The sequence below is a fragment of the Podarcis gaigeae genome (assembly GCF_964106915.1).
Source record: "Podarcis gaigeae genome assembly, chromosome: 18".
Taxonomy (NCBI): Eukaryota; Metazoa; Chordata; class Lepidosauria; order Squamata; family Lacertidae; genus Podarcis; species Podarcis gaigeae.
The window spans coordinates 2,189,839-2,212,359 of record NC_139696.1 but is presented as its reverse complement, the minus strand read 5'-3'; the positions used below and the strand labels follow the sequence as shown (position 1 = coordinate 2,212,359).

The 22,521-nt window shown below is 49.7% G+C and overlaps 1 protein-coding gene across 4 annotated transcripts in view; it reads left to right on the top strand.

Annotated features, from left to right (window-relative positions):
- NFIC (nuclear factor I C) overlaps nt 1-22,521 on the top strand; it is a 108,200-nt gene that overhangs the window by 8,122 nt on the left and 77,557 nt on the right. The window lies entirely within an intron of this gene.

Here is a 22,521-nt window from a genome sequence, read left to right as displayed (position 1 = left end):
GTGTGCCGGAGTTTGCAAGGCTATTCCATGCCAGCGTGCGTAGGGGTTAACTGAGTGTGTGCGCCATGGGTTTGTAAGTATCGGTGAGACTTTGAGTGCCCCAGAGGTCTCAAAATCCACCCCAGTGCGCCGGAGCGAGTGTGCAAATGTGCCGTGCGCTGTTGCCATAGGCCCCATGTTCCCCCCTGCATGGAAGGAGGTGAACCTGGGCACATGGAAGTGAGAACGCTTGTGTGTGCCAGATGAGGCGGCGTGCAAGAGCTTGGGCATGCAAGTGTGCAATTGCGCCATGCGCTGGTGCCATAGGCCCCACATTCCTCCCTGCATGGAAGGATGTGCCCAGGAATCTGGGCACATGGAAGCGAGAATGCTTGTGTGTGCCAGACGAGAGAGAGGCGGCGTGCAAGAGCACGGCGGTCCGGCGCACGTGTCACCCAGACGATAGTGTCCAGGCGGGGCCCTCGTGCAAAGGCTGCGCTCCATGCAAGCGTGTGAGAGACAGCTGATTTACAAGCAAGGGGTGTGTGTTTGTGTGTGTGTGTGTGTGGCTTCCTTCCTGTGCCTACCCCCCCCACATGCCTGTGGCATCGATGTGCGCCGGCCACTGATCTGCAACAACACTGTTGCACCACGAGGCATGAAATATTCACATGCCATGCTATATATTTCATGGGAAAAGTCGCTGGTTGGATTTGGCAGGCGTCATCTGAGCAAGCACAGTTTCTTACATTCCTGTTAATTTTCGGAGGGTCCCTTTGCTTCGTTGTGAACACATTTCGGTCTCCCCACAAACCTGTCTTCCTGCAGTGCCCTCGTTGTGTTGCCAGTCACGGGATGTTGTGTGTTTTTCCCCGGCTGTTTGTTTTCCATCTGTGTGTCTCAAAATCCATTGTGGGTTGCAGGTCTCCCTTCGGAAAGGACACAATGTTCGCCCTTCCCTCAACATGGCCAGCTATAAAGTCTTTTCCCCACATGCGAGTTTTCCTTAGCGGTGAAGCGTTGCCTTATTGTGCCCAGGGCCTGATATTATTGCGGGCTCCTTCCGACTTTTGCAGCGTACTCTCACGTCCCTCTCCTCCCTCCCTCCCTGATCGATTCTTGATATTTTATTTTAATTATTGAACACCCGGCCTCTCATGTAACGACTTCCTTGCTGCAAACTAAGGGTGATTCTTCTGATAAGTAACTCCTAAACAAAGCGGCGTCTCGCAAGAACCTTGACATCCTTTTCTATCAAGGGCATGGATTTTATTTTATTTCTAAGTGCATTTGTTGTGTGTGTGTGGGAGGGGGGAACAAACTGATAGCAAACTCAAGGATTTTTCCTGCAGCGGGGAGCGATTTGAATTAGGCCACCCAAAAAACATAGAGAGGCATTTAGAACAGACAAGGCCCGTGTTGATACAAGCTGGCCTGAGCTTTTGACAGTAGATGTGCAAAGATGAGGCCCAGTCAAGCCAAAATTTGCCCCAGTTTCAATATTCCGTTATCAGAATTCTGGACTCCCTCTTTTTAAAAAACAACCCATAAACTGTTTTTGAAAGCTTTGAGACTTAAATCTTGCCCATTGCTTGTAAATCCTTTTTGCTGTTTTTTTTTTGTTTTGTTTTTTTAAAACAGCCTGGTGTTCAAAGTCCTGTCCCTGAGATTGAATAAAATGCCTGGCTTTCCGAGTTTCAGAATAAAAAAAAGTGAAAAATCTTGACTTAAATCTTCACCTTGGATTAAACACATATGAGCCTGGGTAAAATATCAGCCAGTAGTTTCAAAACCCAGCTCTGTGATACAGTTGCAGTCATGCTTCAACAAAGTGAGGTTCTTTCAGAGTTGTTGTTTTTTTAAGAGTTTTGTTAGTTCAAAACACTTATCCATGTAGGAAGCTGCCCGCCGCAACCCTGTACGATGTACTGCTCTCACCGGGGGAATGGGACGGGTAATTTTGCACCAGATATGGTTTGGTGCAGACCATCACGATAGATAACAGGGGCAGAATAGGCTGCCCTGTGCAGAAGAGGGTACCCGTTGTGTGTCTGCACGAGTCGCTGCTCTAGATTGGCTCCTCTTATTTTTAATCCTGTTGTCTTTGTCTTTGCAATGACAAAACTAGACAGCATCTTAAAAAGCAGAGACATCACCTTGCCAACAAAGGTCCGTAAAGTCAAAGCTCTGGTTTTCCCAGTCGTGATGTATGGAAGTGAGAGCTGGACCATCAAGAAGGCTGATGGCCAAAGAATGGATGCTTTTGAATTCTGGTGCTGGAGGAGACTCTGGAGAGTCCCATGGACTGCAAGAAGATCCAACCTCTCCATTCTGAAGGAAATCAGCCCTGAGTGCTCACTGGAAGGACGGATCCTGAAGCTGAGGCTCCAAGACTTTGGCCACCTCAGGAGAAGAGAAGACTCCCTGGAAAAGATCCTGATGTTGGGAAAGATGGAGGGCGCAAGGAGAAGGGGACGACGGAGGATGAGATAAAACAAAAAAATTCCTTCCAGTAGCACCTTAAAGACCAACTAAGTTAGTTCTTGGTATGAGCTTTCGTGTGCATGCACACTTCTTCAGATACACTGAATACAGGATGAGATGGTGGGACAGTGTTCTCGAAGCTCCCAGCATGAGTTTGACCAAACTGCGGGAGGCAGTGGAAGAAAGGAGTGCCTGGTGTGCTCTGGTCCAGGGGGTCATGAAGAGGCGGACACGACTAAACAACGAAACAACAACAAAATTTTAATCCAGGCAAAAACCAGCTCACTGTTATCCAATGGTTAGGAAACAGCAAACCAAGCAGAACACTATTTTTTAAAATGAATGTAACCGCCTTAAAGTTCCATATTTATGGAATGATGTGGGGGCCATATTTGCAACGGGGGAATATTTACGTTTTGCAAGTTTGAAATGCAGAGATGCGCTGTGGATCACTTTCAGTTTCAGCTGTGGGGGGCCAAGGTGTGCGGTTTGGAGCCCAGGAGCCAATCACTAGGGCCCAAGGGGGCCCTGCCAATAAAATATTTGAGGGGGCTAGCTCCCCCCGAAGTTGACCATAGCTGTCAACGTTTTCCTTTTTGTAAGGGAAATTCCCTTATTCCGAATAGGATTCCTCACAAGAAAAGGGAAAAGTTGACAGCTATGCAATTTCTCAGTACAGTGGTACCTCGGGTTAAGTACTTAATTCGTTCCAGAGGTCCGTTCTTAACCTGAAACTGTTCTTAACCTGAAGCACCACTTTAGCTAATGGGGCCTCCTGCTGTCGCCGGAGTACGATTTCTGTTCTCATCCTGAAGCAAATTTCTTAACCTGATTTTTGGGTTAGTGGACTCTGTAACCTGAAGCGTATGTAACCCAAGGTACCACTGTAGTGATGTATGGAAGTGAGAGCTGGACCATCAAGAAGGCTGATCGCCGAAGAATGGATGCTTTTGAATTCTGGTGCTGGAGGAGACTCTTGAGAGTCCCATGGACTGCAAGAAGATCAAACCTCTCCATTTGGAAGGAAACCAGCCCTGAGTGCTCACTGGAAGGACAGATCCGGAAGCTGTGCAACAGCACAGTGTTTTGTGTTGTGTAGGCTCCTGTGATGTAAGTCATGGGCCCCGTTTATTTCCTTGACATCTGATGGAAGGGCACCACCACCGAGAAGGCCCTCTGCCTGGTTTCCTGCAACTTTGCTTCTTGCAGGGAGGGAACCACCAGAAGGCCCTCAGGAGATGGACCCCGGTGTCCGGGGTGGAGACACTCCTTCAGGTCTACTGGGCCATTTAGGGCTTTCAAGGTCAGCACCAACACTTTGAATTGTGCTTGGAAATGTCCTGGGAGCCAATGTAGATCTTTCAGGACCGGTGTTATGTGGTCTCCACTCCCAATCACCAGTCTGGCTGCCGCATTCTGGATTAGTTGCAGTTTCGGGGTCACCTTCCAAGGTAGCCCCACATAGAGCGCATTTCAGTAGTTATGACCTTTAAAGACCTATACGGCTTAAGCCCAGGCTGTACGAAGAACTGTATCCTCCCATACGAACCTGCCCTGGCTCTGAGATGTTTGGGTGTTCCCTTCTTTCAGTCCTGCCAACCTCACAGGCTTGCTTGGTTGGGGGTGCAAGACGGGGCCTTCTCTGTGATGGCTCCTTCGAAAGAACTTTGGAACTCCCTGCCAAGAGAAACCAGGCTTGCTCCCTCCTGGCTTTCCTACCTGCAGCAAGCGAAGGCCTTTCTATTCCAACAGGTGCCGTTTTGAAAGGCAAGGGCTTTCAATAGTGCTGCCATGCTTCTATTCTATGCATTTTAATAGATACTGTTTTATTTTTATTAGGGTTTAATGAATGATGACCTTTTATAGGTTTGTAGCATTTGTGCATTATTATCTGTGGCTGTTTTAGACTCCCTGATCTGGGGGCTGGAGGGGGAAGGCAGGATATAAATAAAATGATGATGATGGTATTCATGTAATTCAAATAGTAAAAAATAAAAATATCCCATGATGGTCAGTGAATGAGGGCACCTATTCTGAAGCCCATTGGAAGTTCAGGTGAGGTTCAGGTGATTTTCCGAGCCGATTTCTCTGTGTTTCATGCCGGAAGAGGGAGAGAGGGCCTCTGAGTGTGTACAGAGTGCATTGGCTATGTCTCTCAAAGGAAAATGAATTCTGCTTTTAAAATGAGCCCCCCCTCCCATTTTACTAGGGAAACTGTCTTCTAAGACAGTGTTTATCTTAACAGCTGAATTTTTTAGAAGTACTTGCATTTTTGGATGTACACACACACACACACACACACACACACAGACCGACTCAATTTGGAAGCAATTTAAGCAATCCCCCCACCTCTGAGCATACCCAGAGTACCGCCTCCCCTCCCCTGCAGCCGCCCAATAATACCCAACTCCGTAAATTCAGGGTAGCCGGGTCACAGGTATCCCTGAAGGAGCGTCTCCACCCCGGACACCGGGGTCCATCTCCCGAGGGCCTTCTGGGGGTTCCCTCCCTGCAAGAAGCAAGGTTACAGGGAACCAGGCGTAGGGCCTTCTCGGTGGTGGCACCCTCCTGTCAGATGTCAAGGAAATAAACAACTACCTTGACTTTTAGAAGACATCTGAAGGCAGCCCTGTATTGGTTTTAAATGTTTGACGTTTTATTCTGTTTTTAATCTGTTGGGAGCCGCCCAGAGTGGCTGGGGAAACCCGGCCAAATGGGTGGGGTATAAATAAACAATTATTTTTATTTATTATTATTTTGCCCCTTTCTCTCTTTCCATCCCTGCACCCCCAAGACACAACTTCCAACTGAGCGATTTTAAACCCTTGGCAAGGAGTTTGCGCAGAGAGATTTCTTGGGACGGGGACGTCGTCTCGCCTTCGGGAACGTCTGCCCAGCTGGCAAAGCCACAGCATCTAGGCCCAAAAATAGCCCTGGCACACTCGGTGCCACTCCTAGCCAGGACGACGCACTGACCTGCTTGATTTGAGTCCAGGCCCTTGATGGCAAATTCTCTCTCTCTACAGCTGTCTCTCAGCACCTTGGGACTTTCCCTGAGCTCAGCCACCTCCTCCCTTGATGCCGCTTTTAGAAACCTAGGTCATGATGTTGCATTTCTTCTTCTTCCTGGCTTCCCCGACCTTCTGGTCTCCAAGTTCGTTTGCTTGTTTACTCTCAGGGCAAAACAACAACCCAGAGACACGGATCCCTTCCAACGCTTCTCCCCTGAAAATAGGGACGTCCTATTCCATCCCCTCCAACGTTTCTCCCCTGAAAAGAGGGATGTCCTATTCCATCCCCTCCAACGTTTCTCCCCTGAAAATAGAGACATCCTATTCCAGCCCCTCCAACATTTCTCCCCTGAAAATAGGGACGTCCTATTCCATCCCCTCCAACATTTCTCCAATGAAAATAGGGACGTCCTATTCCAGCCCCTCCAACATTTCTCCAATGAAAATAGTCAAACTCATGCTGGTAGCTTCGAGAACACTGTCCCACCATCTCGTCCTCCGTCGTCCCCTTCTCCTTGTGCCCTCCATCTTTCCCAACCTCAGGGTCTTTTCCAGGGAGTCTTCTCTTCTCATGAGATGGCCAAAGTCTTGGAGCCTCAGCTTCAGGATCTGTCCTTCCAGTGAGCACTCAGGGCTGATTTCCTTCCGAATGGAGAGGTTGGATCTTCTTGCAGTCCATGGGACTCTCAAGAGTCTCCTCCAGCACCAGAATTCAAAAGCATCCATTCTTCGGCAATCAGCCTTCTTGATGGTCCAGCTCTCACTTCCATACATGAGCTATGCCGTGCAGGGCCACTCAAGATGGACAGGTGATAGTGGAGAGTTTTGACTAAACGTGATCCACCTGGAAGAGGAATAATAACAACAACAACAACAACAACAACAACAACAACAACAACAATAATAAATTTATGTCCCGGCCTCCCCAGACGAAGCCGGGGAGCCACTCCAGTATCCGGCAAGCCACTCTAATATCCCTGCCAAGAAAACTCCATGGACAAAGTCAACAGGCATACATAACATATAATATTTCCCAAATCTTCCACATTTTAAGCTCAGATGCGTCCCCTTTGCTTTAAACCAGGGGTGTCCAACTCCCAAGAGTTTGCAATCTACTCCCACTATAGATAAACTGACAATGATCTTCTGGACTGACCAGAGTTTGTAAGGTTTTTTTTGGGGGGGGTTGGACAGGCCTGCTCAGTGGCGTAGTGTGGGGGGTGCAGGGGGGGCCGGCCGCACTGGGCGCAACATCTGGGGGGGGCGCGCTCGCACTCACAGCTCTCTGCCCCTACCTGGCTCACTCACTCACTCTCACTGCAGTGCTGGCTGTGCGAATCCGATCCGAGCCGCTGGGTCGCCGCCCACTGTGCAGGGGGTGGGTGCCAGGCGTGCGGTGTGGAGAGAGAGCGAGGGACTATCCGGGGGAGGGACAGTGCAGCGGCCGCCCAGCGCTGAGCGCGGGAGAGAACCACACCAGACCAGACCAGGCAGCAGCAAGAAGAAGCTGGCAGCAGCGGCAGGTTAGGGGTTAGCGGGCGCAAATTACTTGCCTTGCCCCGGGTTAGGGGGCGCAAATTACTTGCCTTGCCCCGGGTGCTGACAACCCACGCTACGCCACTGCCTAATGGTCAGGGGTCCCTTTACCTTTACCTTACCACTGTACACCCAACCAACCAATCCCCCCCCCGCCCTCTCCCCTCTTGTAGTGCCCAGAATTTGGTGGTTAATTAACAACAACAACAACCTCATACCCTGCCTCTCAAGCCACTCTGGGTGGCTCCCAACAGAATATTAAAAACACAATAAAACATCAGACATTAAAATCTCCCCTAAACATGGCTGCCTGTATAACAGGTTGAGGTTGAATCCTGACAAGACAAAAGTGCTCTTTTCGGGGGACAGGGGGCGGGCAGGTGTGGGGGACTCCCTGGTCCTGAATGGGGTGAATGTGCCCCCGAAGGACCAGGTGCGCAGCCTGGGGGTCATTTTGGGCTCACAGCTGTCCGTGGAGGCGCAGGCCAGTTCTGTGTCCAGGGCAGTACCATATGAGATGCAGGATGAGACCTTCCCTGCCTGCTTTAAACAAACAAACAAAAATAATAATGCAGATCTCCTTGGTAGAGTTTAACCATTTATCATGGAACATTCCTAAACCCGAGCTTATCTCCTGGGCCACATAAGACAAAAAACACACACACAAACACAGCTAACCGTGAGGACATAAAGTAAAATATTATAAGGATGGGGTCTGCAGCTAGTCTGGTGCCCACTATAACCAGTTCCCCTTTCATGGATCACTGCCTTGCCGTGGCGAAGGGGCTTGAATAACTCAGAGAAGCTATGAGCTATGTTGTGCAGGGCCACCCAAGACAGACAGGTCATAGTGGAGAATTTTGACCAAACGTGATCCACCTGGAGCAGGAACCGGCAAGCCGCTCCAGTATCCCTGCTGAGAAAACTTCATGGACAAAGACAACAGGCATATAAAAGTTATGACGCTGGAAGATGAGCCCCTCAGGTCGGAAGGCATCCAACATGCTACTGAGGAAGAGCGGAGGACAAGTACAAGTAGATCCAGAGCTGATGAAGCGGCTGGGCCAAAGCCGGAAGGACGCTCAGTTGCGGATATGCCTGGAAGCGAAAGGGGAAAGTCCAATGCTGTAAAGAAAAATATTGCATAGGAAGCGACCAGCATGAGTTTGACCAAACTGCGGGAGGCAGTGGAAGACAGGAAGGCCTGGTCCAGGGGGTCATGAAGAGGCGGACACGACTAAACGACGAAACAACAACAAAACCAGAGTTCATTGAACAAGAAATTGATGCGAATATTCGCTTCCTCCTTTCCCCCCTCGCTTTGGCCAATTTTGCTCTGTTTCCCCTCTCCATCCTCCCTAAAGGTAAAGGGAACCCCTGAACCATTAGGTCCAGTCGCGGACGACTCTGGGGTTGCGGCGCTCATCTCGCTTTACTGGCCAAGGGAGCTGGCGTACAGCTTCCGGGTCATGTGGCCAGCAGGAGTAAGCCGCTTCTGGCGAATCAGAGCAGCGCACGGAAATGCCGTTTACCTTCCCGCCGGAGCGGTACCTATTTATCTACTTGCACCTTGATGTGCTTTCGAACTGCTAGGTTGGCAGGAGCTGGGACCGAGCAACAGGAGCTCACCCCGTCACTGCGGGGATTCGAACCGCCGACCTTCTGATCGGCAAGTCCTAGGCTCTGTGGTTTAACCCACAGCGCCACCCACGTCCCCTCCATCCTCCCTAGTAAGGGGTATTTAAGGTCAAGAGCGGGGCAGGCTGCTTTGAAGATCTTACCCCTCCCTTTCCTTTCCTAGTGAAAGTTGTGTCCAGGGCATCTGGTCAGCAGACAGGGAAGTCAGAACGAAGCGGGAAGGAGCGAGGGAGGGAGAGCGAAGCGAGAAGGAGGAAGGGGATTTCCAATGAAAGGGCCCAGTGTTTTCTTTGAACAATGCTCAGCAACTAGACTGGGGGAGGCTGGAAGAAAAAAAGTTGTGCAATCTTATCTCTGCCCTTCTCCTCTCTGCGCACACTCCCTCCCTCTCCATGCTTCGCAATCCCGCCCCGTAACTCCCTGGCCAAGTCAAGGATGCAGTTATTTTTTATTTTCCTTTCGGCATGTGACGCTCTCTGAACAAATTGGGACGGCGAGGGGGAAGGCCCGAGGGAGCTCCGAGAGGAAGAGGGGGAAAACGCGCCTTCAAAATCCAGAAGGGGTCTCTCCAGGTCATCCAGCCTGATGCTCTGTAGGAGGGCAGAGAATTTGGAAATTACGGAGGGCTGTGGAGATCTCACTGTGCCATTGTGGAACGGCTCTTGCTGACGTTCCCCCGAAATCTAGTCCCCCACTGTAACTTGTTGTTGTTGTTTAGTGGTGTCCGCCTCTTTGTGACCCCCTGGACCAGAGCACGCCAGGCCCTCCTGTCTTCCACTGCCTCCCCCAGTTTGGTCAAACTCATGCTGGTAGCTTTGAGAACACTGTCCAACCATCTCGTCCTCCGTCGTCCCCTTCTCCTTGCGCCCTCCATCTTTCCCAACATCAGGGAGTGTTCTCTTCTCCTGAGGTGGCCAAAATCTTGGAGCCTCAGCTTCAGGATCTGTCCTTCCAGTGAGCACTCAGGGCTGATTTCCTTCTGAATGGAGAGGTTGGGTCTTCTTGCAGTCCATGGGACTCTCAAGAGTCTCCTCCAGCACCAGAATTCAAAACACTGTAACTTAAGACCTGGTTTTCTGCTGTGGTTTTGTCGGTTCCATCAAGTTCAGTCCTGTCTGCACGGTTTGGCAGCAGCTGTCCTGGGTTTAAGGCAAGGAATCTCTCCCAGGATGCTGTTGAAGGTTGAAGCCAGAACGTCCTGCATGCAGAACATGTGCCGTTCCGTTAGGCTAGAATCCTTCCACTACAGATAAAGTAAGATTAATAATAACAATAATTAACAAGACGAATAATTTATTATTTACACCCCGCCCATCTGGCTGGGTTTCCCCAGCCACTCTGGGCGGCTCCCGACAGAATATTAAAAACACGACGAAACATCCAACATTAAAAACTTCCCTAAACAGGGCTGCCTTCAGATTTCTTCTAAAAGTCAGTTGTTTGTTACTTTGACGTCTGATGGGAGGGCACCACCACCAAGAAGGCCCTCTGCCTGGTTCCCTGCAACCTCGCTTCTTGCAGGGAGGGAATCACCAGAAGGCCCTCGGAGCTGGACCTCAGTGTCCGGGCTGCACGATGGGGGTGGAGACGCTCCTTCAGGGATACTGGGACGAAGCAGTGCAGGTGGAACACAGTTATGCTGGCTAGTATAGCCTTATCTTCCTCTTTTCTAATCTGCTTTTAAAGCTTTCAGAATCGGTGGCCGTTACTTCTCTCCTGAGGGAGGGAGTTCCGCAGTTTAACCATGAAGAAATCTGTCGCGACTCTTCTGAAATACTGAGCAGAAAAAAAGGATAATTCAGAGCAGGTCCTTCAAAGGAATGTGTTGAGTAGCTTTTAGGAACCGGGGAAGGGCTGTAGCTCAGTGGTCGGGCAACCGCCTCCTGTGTCGAAGGTCCAGGTTCAAATTTCAGCGTCTCCATTTGCAGTAACCAAGACAATTGCCTTTAGCATACGGAATAAGCGGCTCCCGACTTCTGAACTTTGGTTAGAGAGTAGACTTTTTGCCATCAAACACAGAGCTTCTTGTAGGTAAGAAAACAATGAAGTTGCTTATGTGGTAGAAAAGGTTCTCGTTGTAGCCATAACTTTCTCGCCTTGTGGGAGGGAGTTCCATAGACCGACAGAGTGAAGGAGTCGTTTCTCTCATCCGACACTCAGAGGGAGAAAAAGCTTTTCCTCTATCCTCTTTTTTCCGTGCCAGAGAGGATTATACAAACATCTATCCTGCCGCCACTCGCTCGCCTCTTTCTCATAAGTCCCAAATGCCTCTGATCGCCAAAGAATGGATGCTTTTGAATTCTGGTGCTGGAGGAGACTCTTGAGAGTCCCATGGACTGCAAGAAGATCCAACCTCTCCATTCTGAAGGAAATCAGCCCTGAGTGCTCACTGGAAGGACAGATCCTGAAGCTGAGGCTCCAAGACTTTAGCCACCTCATGAGAAGAGAAGACTCCCTGGAAAAGACCCTGATGTTGGGAAAGATGGAGGGCAGAAGGAGAAGGGGGTGACAGAGGATGAGATGGTTGGACAGTGTTCTCGAAGCTACCAGCATGAGTTTGACCAAACTGTGGGAGGCAGTGGAAGACAGGAGTGCTCTGGTCCAGGGGGGCACGAAGAGGCGGACACGACTAAACGACTAAACAACAAAATCCTGCCGCCACTCGCTCGCCTCTTTCTCGTAAGTCTCAAATGCCTCCAGCTTTCCTTGCATGGGTGTTGCTCTCTGTGCGGCCCGCCTTTCAGAGCTGTTGTGAGGTGGGCGATAAACACCGCAAGAACTGGCTGGTTGGCAACCTCACCGCCAGCATCTATGGACCAGCAGCAGTGTCAGGGTCAAGAATCCATAGTTTCTGGGATGTTTCTGCGTCACGAATAGATTTATTGGCTATCGAATCGCCCTCCTTCACCTTCTTGCGATTCCTGCCCTTTCCCCCTCCTCCCGAAGACAATCAGCATTCAAGAGGGAAACTGCTTGCGTCTGGGGTTTCTTTCTTGGTGCGTGCGGGTGTTGAGCGTGGGTAGAGAATCGTAGAGGTGGAAGGGACCCCGACGATCATCTAGTCCAACCCCCTGGAATACGCAGGGATATCCGCAAAAAACGATTTCCAAAAATGCAGGAATATGCTCTGCAGCTGTTCTGTACCGCGCTCGAACCTGAAACCTTTGCATTATCACCACCTTGCTCTAACTGACTGAGCTATTTTTCGTCCCTCCAAACATACCGGTAATAAAGTTATTATTCACGTAGGGAGCCGTGTTGGTCTGACGCAGTCGAAATATATAAAAAATTAAAAAAGATTGTCCAGTAGCATCTTGTTGTTGCTGAGTCATTTAGTCGTGTCCGCCTCTTCGTGACCCCCTGGACCAGAGCACGCCAGGCCCTCCTGTCTTTCACTGCCTCCCACAGTTTGGTCAAACTCATGCTGGTAGCTTCGAGAACACTGTCCCACCATCTCATCCTCCGTCGTCCCCTTCTCCTTGCGCCCTCCGTCTTTCCCAACATCAGGGTCTTTTCCAGGGAGGCTTCTCTTCTCCTGAGGTGGCCAAAGTCTTGGAGCCTCAGCTTCAGGATCTGTCCTTCCAGTGAGCACTCAGGGCTGATTTCCTTCAGAATGGAGAGGTTGGATCTTCTTGCAGTCCATGGGACTCTCCAGAGTCTCCTCCAGCACCAGAATTCAAAAGCATCCATTCTTCGGCGATCAGCCTTCTTGATGGTCCAGCTCTCTCTTCCATACATCACTACTGGGAAAACCAGAGCTTAATTGTCCAGTAGCATCTTAGAGGCCAACTAAGTTCGTTCTTGGTATAAGCTTTCGTTTGTATCTGAAGAAGTGTGCATGCACATGAAAGCTTATAGCAAGAACAAACTTAGTTGGTCTCTAAGGTGCTACTGGACAATTTATTTTATTTTTTTAAATTTTGAAAATTATTATTATTAATTTTAAAGGAGAAGAGAAGGGGCTTCAGAGAGTGGTTTTCTGAAATGCCTCCCTCTTTCCGTTAAACTTTTTTTGGCGGCCACATTTCACAGCGAGTAGAGATGCTCTGCAGAGCAGTTTGCTAAACTGCTCCCTGATGCTCCTCTCTGCTATCTCTTAAGCAGAATCCTTGCCTCCCATTCTGCTTGCTCAGTCACCCGCCTCCCTGTTTGTTATTGGCCGCGCAGGAGTTGACGTGGCCCCCTACTGGCCGAAAAACTGAACTTCAGCATGATGACAGACTTAAGTTTCAATGGATATAGGAAGAAAGTATGGAGACACTAAAGTCCCGAGAATAGTTGGTTGAAATGAATGGGGAAAGCTAGATACTTGTTCGTGTGTGTGTGTGTGTGTGTGTGTGTGTGTGTGTGTGTGTGTTTTAAATCAGTGGTCGCTAGTCCAATGGGGCAAATGGGGCACTGCCCCACCAACCTCGGTTGTGTTTTGTAGGTCAAAACCAGGAATTGGGGTCCAGAAAGTGGTAGCCAGCTCAGTGCGGCCAGGATTGTTGTTACATGCTCAGACTATTTTAGAGTCATAGAATTGTAGAGTTGCAAGGGACCCTGAGGATCATCTAGTCCAACCCCCTGAAATGTAGCTGACCTGTACGGGGCTCGAACCTGCAACCGTGGCATTATCAGCACCAAGCTTTAGTCAACTGGCCAGCAAGCTACCTGGCTGCTGAATTCTGCACCAAATGCAGCTGATAACATTGCAACCAAGGTCTTTTTTTCAGTTCCGGCACCTCTCAGGTTGCCGTTCTAAGAGAACGAGGGAGGTGTTCGTGGTGAGTCCCGGAACCTCTTTTTCTGGTAAATAATAGCACTGATGATAACATTCCTGGGGGGGATTCGCCGCTAGAGAAATTCATGGGGGAGAAAAAAGCTATCGAAAGCCACTTGCCCCAGGGGCTATGTTTTCTCTCAGTGTTTTTGCGTTGCGGTTCTTGCAAATCGCAGGAGACGGTTTGCTTCAGCCGAGGTGTGCTGGTCCTGAGGGTTAACCGTGCGGTGAGGTCTGAGTCCAGTCCGAGGTCGAGGGTGCGGTATGGAGGCTGTCTGTCAAAGCTGAAGCTGGGTCCAAGGCAGGGAGTCGGGTGAGGTCAGGAACTCTGGCAGAAGAGCAGGACAGGGTTCAGGCAGGAACTGGCTAGCGACAATGTTGCTCCCGCAACCTGGGACTGAGGCTGGCTAGCTTTTATCTGCCCCGAGGCATAGGGCGGCCCCAATCCTCAGGTGACTCGCCTCTCCTGGCCTGGAGGCGAGCACTCCTCCTGCAGCTCAGGAGAGGCTGGAGGGTTACTGGACCCAGAGGCAACCTCAGTTTCCTCTGACGGGGCTGAGAGTGGAGCACCTGCAGGCAATGGGTCCTCCATCACCTCAGGGGCCAGAGCAGACTCACCTGAGGATCCAGCACAGGTGAGGACCCTTCAGGCTCAGGCCCCAGGCCCGGCTCAGCTGGTTCTGGAGGCGGGGACTCCTGTGCAGGCTGGGATTCCTCAGGTTCAGCCTCCGAGTCCGAATCCTAGGCCATCACATGAGGTGTCCCTGAAGGAAGTCAGGGCAAGGCGAGGGACCTGAGCGTGCAGGCCGAAAGAAATCGAAAGATCCATCTGTCTCAAGACGGCCTAATCTCTTTAGCAGGTCTGGGTTCTTATTTTTGAAAGGGAGTGGGGGGGAAAGAGACAAAGAGAGAGCTCTGACCTCATGGCTATAGATAGCCAGGGTGTAGAAAGAGCTTTGCAGGAGTCCAGCTCCCTCCCTTTCCATCCGGATGCTTATGGGATGGAGTCACTGGACTGTGAATGATGGAGCAGGGCACCCACTTATGGAACACAGCGTCAGAAACCCAGAGTGGGAGGTGATAGACAAATAGGAATGGAAGGGTTTGGAGGCAGCCATGCCAAACGATGGTCACAAGAATTGCCTGCTTGGGGGTTGTTAACGGAAAAATCCGAGGGCTCCCTTGGACAAAAAAACAAAGACACCAACCGGGATTACTTGGAGCAAAACAGCAGCCTGTAGGCTTGGCCTTTATTGATCTGTTGCAACAGACCTGCAGGAAAGGAGGAGGAACCCAGAAAAATGGCGTGCAAGGCCTTATAAAGTCTTTTGAAATTGCCACCCTGTAGATCAAGACCACCCCCAGAAACATCATACATACATCACAGAAGGGGTGCAACCTAAGACCACCCCTCAGATACATCACACCTACATCACAGAAAAGGCGGTCTAAAACAGAAAATTTGAATGTTGTTTTTCTCTTGTCCTTGTTTATCTCCTGTCTGGCAGGTTCCTTGATTGGATTTCCTGGGTAGCCTGGCCAGTCTTTTGTAATGATAAATACTTAGTTCCTGGGCCAGGTCACAGGCTCACACCCTATTCAAACAGAAAAGGTAAAGGTGAAGGTACCCCTGCCCGTACGGGCCAGTCTTGACAGACTCTGGGGTTGTGCACCCATCTCACTTAAGAGGCCAGGGGCCAGCGCTGTCCGGAGAGACTTCCGGGTCACGTGGCCAGTGTGACATCACTGCTCTGGCGAGCCAGAGCTGCACACGGAAACGCCGTTTACCTTCCCGCTGGTAAGCGGTCCCTATTTATCTACTTGCACCCGGAGGTGCTTTCGAACTGCTAGGTTGGCAGGCGCTGGGACCGAGCAGCGGGAGCGCACCCCGCCGCAGGGATTCGAACCGCCGACCTTTCGATCGGCAAGTCCTAGGCGCTGAGGCTTTAACCCACAGCGCCACCTGCGTCCCCATTCAAACAGAGACATACCCTTAAGACAGGATTTGTGAAGGAAAAGACAATGGGGAGGCTTTTCCACTTTGACCTTGCAGAGAAAAGATTTGGTCAGTATAGGAATCAAATGGAGAGGTTTGATCTTCTTGCAGTCCATGGGACTCTCCAGAGTCTCCTCCAGCACCAGAATTCAAAAGCATCCATTCTCCGGCCATCAGCCTTCTTGATGGTCCAGCTCTCACTTCCATACATCACTACTGGGGAAACCAGAGCTTGAACTATACGGACCTTTGTTGGCAAGGTGATGTCTCTGCTTTTTAAGATGCTGTCTAGGTTTGTCATTGCTTTTCTCCCAAGAAGCAGGCGTCTTTTAATTTCGGGGCTGCTGTCACCATCTGCAGTGATCATGGAGCCCAAGAAAGTAATGGAGGCAGTGAGAGATTTTACTTTCTTGGGAAGGACTAGACCATGTGAAAAATGAACGGAATATTTCAGCTGCAGTTCATTCATTTTCAGCTTTGTATTCTTGTTATTAAAAAAAGCACCTAGGCATTCCGTTGTTGCACCCGTAACTTAGGTTCAAGGTGCCATTTAGCTCCTAGTTTTCATATCTCAGTTTCTAAGACTATCTCAGCCTCGGCCCAGTACACCTGAAAGAGCGTCTCCACCCCCATCATCCATCCCGGACACCGGGGTCCATCTCCCGAGGGCCTTCTGGCGGTTCCCACCCTGCGAGAAGTGAGGTTACAGGGAACCAGGCAGAGGGCCTTCTTGGTGGTGGCGCCCTCTCATCAGATGTCAAGGAGATAAACAACTATCTGACTTTTAGAAGACATCTGAAGGCAGCCCTGTTTAGGGAAGTTTTTAATGTTTGATGTTTTAAAACTTTGTTGGAAGCCACCCAGAGTAGCTTGGGGTATAAATAATAAATTATTATTATTAATAATTATTACAGTGGTACCTTGGGTTCCAGACGCTTCAGGTTACAGACTCCACTAACCCGGAAATATTACCTCAGGTTAAGGACTTTGCTTCAGGATGAGAACAGAAATCGTGCGGCGGCGGCGGGAGGCCCCATTAGCCAAAGTGATGCTTCAGGTTAAGAATGGTTTCAGGTTAAGAACGGACTTCCGGAACGAATTAAGTTCTTAACCCGAGGTACCACTGTATTTTCAATTTATACCCCCCCCCCCTTTTATTTCCCCTTCTCCTTCCGCTGTCTATTTGTCAATTCCTGCTCATATACTTTCTGATTCCCTTAAAATTAAGTTCTTAACCCGAGGTACCACTTGTATAATAATATTTAGAAAGCACAATGAGGTGATTCGGAAGCCAAAAATATTATTCTTATTCTTATTCTTATTCTTATATTATTATTATTATTATTATTATTATTATTATTATTATTATTATTATTATTATTATTACTGTTCAAGGCATCCCAGGGTGCCACGCTGATTGAAAACCACTGCTTTAGGGCAACTCGGTGAGGACAAGACGCTAGATCAGTGTTTTTTGACCTTTTTTGGGCAAAGGCACACTTGTTTCATGAAAAAAATTACGAGGCACACCACCATTAGAAAATGTTAAAAAAATTAACTCTGTGCCTATATTGACTATATATAAAGTAATTCTCTTGAATAGGAATCAAATAAACACAAATAAAGTATTTTATAATTACTTTATTATGAAATAGTAAGTAAACAGAAATATGAAAAATTATAAAATACTTTATTTTTAAATCTTTCGAATTTTTCAATTTCCCCCACGGCACACCAGGTAACATCTCGCGGCACACTAGTGTGCCGCGGAACAGTGGTTGAAAAACACTGCACTAGATGGCTCCGTCGGTAGAGCACGAGACTCTTGACCTCCGGGTTGTGGGTTCGAGTCCAGCGTCGGGGAAAAGAGGGGGTTGGGCTAGATGACTTGGGGTCCCTTCCACCTTGACAATTCTATGCTTCTATAACTAGCGGAGCCATTGGCTCCTCCTAGGTTCTTTTCCCCAATTGCAACACCCCTCAGCTGCATCTCAACCCTGAGTCTCTCCTCCTTTCCCTTCTCTCTCTCTTTCCCTCCTTCCTTGCCCCCCTCCACTGCCAATTTCCTTAGCCCCCTCTCATGCCGTGGGGGCAGGCGGACGTGCACTTTTCAACTCCCGGAGACCTTTGCGGGGGGCCCTGGCGATCCCGTAGCGCCGTGCCAGCCAAACTCCGTCGCTTCCTTGGCAGAAAAGGATGGCAGGCTATTTTTAAATCCAGGAGCGAGAGAGAGAGAGGCGTTCCTCTCCTCCAAGCCTGGGGGGTTTTCTGCTTTTTGGAAACCGCCTTCTTGGGGTCCCAGCTGGAGGGGGGCCATTGGATGACAGATGGACCCTCCACGGGTGAGTAGGGCCGCAGAGGAGGGTGGGGAGATTTCAGCCAGGACACAGAGATCCTTTATTATTTCCCCCCGCCCAGAACAAGGAAGTTGTGTTTCCTGATAGATTCCGCCCCCTCTCTGATTTGCTGGCCTGCCTGTGACTCTTTCATGAAAAGCCGACAATTTTCCCTCTGCAATCTCTTCTGAGATATTTTCCTTCCCGCTTTGACTGCCCCACCCCTCCTCAACCCTAGGAAAAGTTTGCAAACTGGATCTTTAGGGAAGAAATTCCCAATATTTTAAAACTCGCCGTGCGCCCCATAGGCTGAACTTTGGCACTTGTCTCTAGCACCGCAGCGGTGGTCCTTTTTGAGCACGTGCAGAGTGATTTTTCCTTTCTGCCGAGTCACGCAAATGGTTTCAGTGCTTATTGGCAGTGATATCTGATCCTGGCTGTCTCTGTGTGTCATCCGTCATGTGTCTCTGTGTGGCTGGGTCTGGGAGATACTCAGTTTTGCATTTTAAATAGGAAGACAGCAGCAGCTTGGTTCTCAAACCAAAGCATTCCAAAACCAAAGCGTTCCAAAACCAAGGCACGCTGCTTTCCCATAGAAGGTCATGCAAAGCGGATTAATCCATCCCAGGCTTTTAAAAACAACCCCTAAAACAGCAATTTGACATGAACCACTTCTGGCGCAATGGAACACCGTGACGGAAACCAGAGTGCACAGAAATGCCATTTACCTTCCCGCCGGAGCAGTACCGATTTATCTACTTGTACTTTGACGTGCTTTCGAACTGCTTGGTTGGCAAGAGCTGGGACCGAGCAACGGGAGCTCACCCCATCACTGGAATTGAACCGCTGACCTTCCGATTGGCAAACCCAAGATGCTCAGTGGTTTAGACGCGCCACCCACATCCCTCCTAGCAGTTCGAAAGCACACCAGTGCAAGTAGATAAATAGGTACTGCTGCGGTGGGAAGGTAAACAGCATTTCCGTGCATTCCGTCGTGTGCCAGAAGCGGTTTAGTCCTGCTGGCCACACGACCCAGAAAGCTGTCTGTGGACAAACGCCGGCTCCCTCGGCCTGAAAGCGAGATGAGCGCCGCAACCCCATAATCTCCTTTGACTGGACTCAACCGTCCAGGGGTCCTTTACCTTTTAAATACCCAGCTATAGAAGCTGTGAGATATTGCTGAGGTGGGGCAGGGCATGGGCAGCAGAAGAGAAGAGGAAAGCAAATCTTTTCAACCACCAGTGATGTCTGCGTCTCCTCCAGAAAGTATACCGCATTTTTTGCTCTATAAGACTCACCTTTTCCCTCCTAAAAAGTAAGGGGAAATGTGTGTGCATCTTATGGAGCGAATGCAGGTTGCGCAGCTATCCCAGAAGCCAGAACAGCAAGAGGGATTGCTGCTTTCGCCGCGCAGCGATCCCTCTTGCTGTTCTGGCTTCTGAGATTCAGAATATTTCCCCCCTTGTTTTCCTCCTCCGAAAACTAGGTGCGTCTTGTGGTCTGGTGCGTCCTATAGAGCGAAAAATACGGCGGTTTTAAAAATCCACCCGGGCAGAAATTTTACCCCTGAAAAGGAGGACATGTCCTGGAAAACATGGCAACCCTAGGCTGGGATTTAGAGGCCTCCAAACTGTGCAGCAAAGTGAGGGGCCAACTGCAGCTGCCATTGTGGTCCCCAGTGGCGTAGCGTTGGGGGTGCAGGGGGGCCAGCCGCACCGGGCGCAACATCTGGGGATTAGGGGGTGCAAATCCATGGGTTAAGGGGTGCAAATCCACGGGTTAGGGGGCACAAATTACTTGCCTTGCCCCGGGTGCTGACAACCCACGCTACGCCACTGGTGGTCCCTGACCTTTGGCATGCTGGTTTCTGGGCGTCAAATGGGTGTGTGGGTTTTTTTGGGTGGGTATCTTAGCTTGGAGAAGGCTGCTGCCCACCGCCAAGCCATCGCGGGGGCCGCTCGATGTTCCGGGTCTCTCGAAAGCGGCTTAGTTCGACGGCGGCATCTTTCTGGCGGGGCTAATCTGGCGGGAGGGAAAGTTGTCGGAGTGGCTGATCGGATTTCAAGCCCTGTCCTGGTTCATTGCTGATCTCTACCCCCCCTTCACCCAACTCCCGTCGCCTAATCCCTAGGCTGAACCCAGATTGGCACAGACCGGAGAGAGCTTTTAAAAGCTTTCCACTGTCCTGGGAGGCTGGGCTGCGGAGGTTTATGGCAAGGCATAACAGATTGAGGTTGAATCCTGACAAGACAGAAGTACTGTTTTTGGGGGACAGGAGGCGGGCGGGTGTGGAAGACTCCCTGGTCCTGAATGGGGTGACTGTGCCCCCGAAGGACCAGGTGTGCAGCCTGGGAGTCATTCTGGACTCACAGCTGTCCATGGAGGCACAGGTCAATTCTGTGTCCAGGGCAGCTCCATCTGGTACGCTGGATGAGACCCTCCCTGCCCGCAGACTTTCTGGCCAGAATGGTGCATGCTCTGGTCATCTCTCACTTGGACTACTGCAATGCGCTCTATGTGGGGCTAACTTTGAAGGTGACCCGGAAACTACAATTAATCCAGAATGTGGCAGCTAGACTGGGGACTGGGAGCGGCCACCAAGACCATATAACACTGGTCTTGAAAGACCTACATTGGCTCCCAGTACATTTCCGAGCACAATTCAAAGTGTTGGTGCTGACCTTGAAAGCCCTAAACGGCCTCAGTCCAGTATACCTGAAGGAGCGTCTCCACCTCCATTGTCCAGCCTGGACACTGAGGTCCAGCACCGAGGGCCTTCTGGTGGTTCCCTCACTGCGAGAAGCCAAGTTACAGGGAACCAGGCAGAGGGCCTTCTCGGTGGTGGCGCCCTCCCTGTGGAATGCCCTCCCATCAGATGTCAAAGAGAAAAATAACTACCAGACTTTTAGAAGACATCTAAAGGCAGCCCTGTTTAGGGGAGCTTTTAATGTTTATTAGCTTATAGTATTTTAATGTTTTGTTGGAAGCCGCCCAGAGTGGCTGGGGAAACCCAGCCAGATGGGCTGGGTATAAATAATAATAATAATAATATATTATTATTATTATTATTATTATTATTATTATTATTATTATTATCCTCCCCACCTTTCTCTTCGAGGAAAACAAAAGCCCGGAATGGATTGCACCTTCACCCCAAAATGGTGGGCTTCCGTCTCTCAGTCTGTCCAACACTCAGGTATGGTTGGACTTGTACGGTCGTATCTTGGCTCTCAAATGCCTTGGCTCCTGAACAAATCAGCTCCTGAGCCATCAAAAGTGAGCTTTCCAGTTTCCAAACGATTTTCAGAAGCTGAACGTCCGACGGTGGCTTCTGCGACTTCCGATTGGCTGCGGGAGCCAACAGGAAGCCGAGCTTTGGTTTCCGAACATTTTGGAAGTCGAACGGACTCTGTTGAAGGTACGGCTGTAGTTCCACAGTGTTGTTGGTACTCTAGTTGCCAACACCACCCCCTGACTAATAATAATAATAATAATAACAATTTTATTATTTATACAGTGGTACCTCGCAAGACGAAATTAATTCGTTCTGCGAATTTTTCGTCTTGCGAAGCTCGGATTCCCATAGGAATGCATTGGGTATTAACGGTTTTAAGAAAAAGGAAACGTTTTCGTCTTGCGAAGCAAGCCCATAGGGAAATTCGTCTTGCGAAGCAACTCAAAAAATGAAAAACTCTTTGGTCTTGCGAGTTTTTCGTCTTACGAGGCATTCGTCTTGCGAGGTACCACTGTATGATGTCTGTCTGACTAGGATGCTTCAGCCAATCTGGACAGGTTTCCAGCGAAATAGAAAAACACCGTAAAACATCAAACATTTTTTAAATACCCACTTCCCTAGAAAGGGCTACCTTCAGATGTCTTCTAAAAGTCTGTTTAACAATTGAAGACCCTCCAAGTCTCCCTATTTTCCAGGGAAAGTCCCGGTTTCTGATTTGATACCGGAATGTTCTGCTTTTCCTTAGGATGTCCCTATTTTTATTTAAGAAACGTTGGAGGGGATGGAATAGGACGTCCCTATTTTCAGGGGAGAAACATTGGAGGGGATGGAATAGGACGTCCCTATTTTCAGGGGAGAAAAGTTGGAGGGGATGGAATAGGACGTCCCTATTTTCAGGGGAGAAACGTTGGAGGGGGTGGAATAGGACGTCCCTATTTTCAGGGGAGAAACGTTGGAGGGGCTGGAATAGGACGTCCCTATTTTCAGGGGAGAAACGTTGGAGGGGATGGAATAGGACGTCCGTATTTTCAGGGGAACAACATTGGAGGGGATGGAATACGACGTCCCTATTTTCAGGGGAGCAACATTGGAGGGGATGGAATAGGACGTCCCTATTTTCATGGGAAAACGAAACGAAAAGAGCCGCAAATACCAAAATGCAAAATAAAAAGCAAAAACAAACAGACCTCAGCGTAACGCTCAAATCGGAAGCGTAACACTCAAAATGGAAGTATGGCTCTCAAATCGGAAGCGTAGCTCTCAAAATGGAGCATGTTCGGCTTCCGGGAAAAGTTCGCAAATCAGAACACTTCCTTCCGGGTTTGCAGCATTTGGGTTCCAAGTTGTTTGAGTACCAAAGGCGTTTGAGAACCAAGGGACCCCTGTAAGGGTTAGTAACTTCCCCTCTAGCTTGCGCAATCCTGTGTCCCTTGCCACGGTTTGTGCTTCTGCGGCGTTCTTGTTTAGGTTACTTATTATTACTCCCCCTTATCTCGGCGCCTTTCTTGGGCTAGGAATGCAAGGCCGCTGCGTTTTCCGAAGCA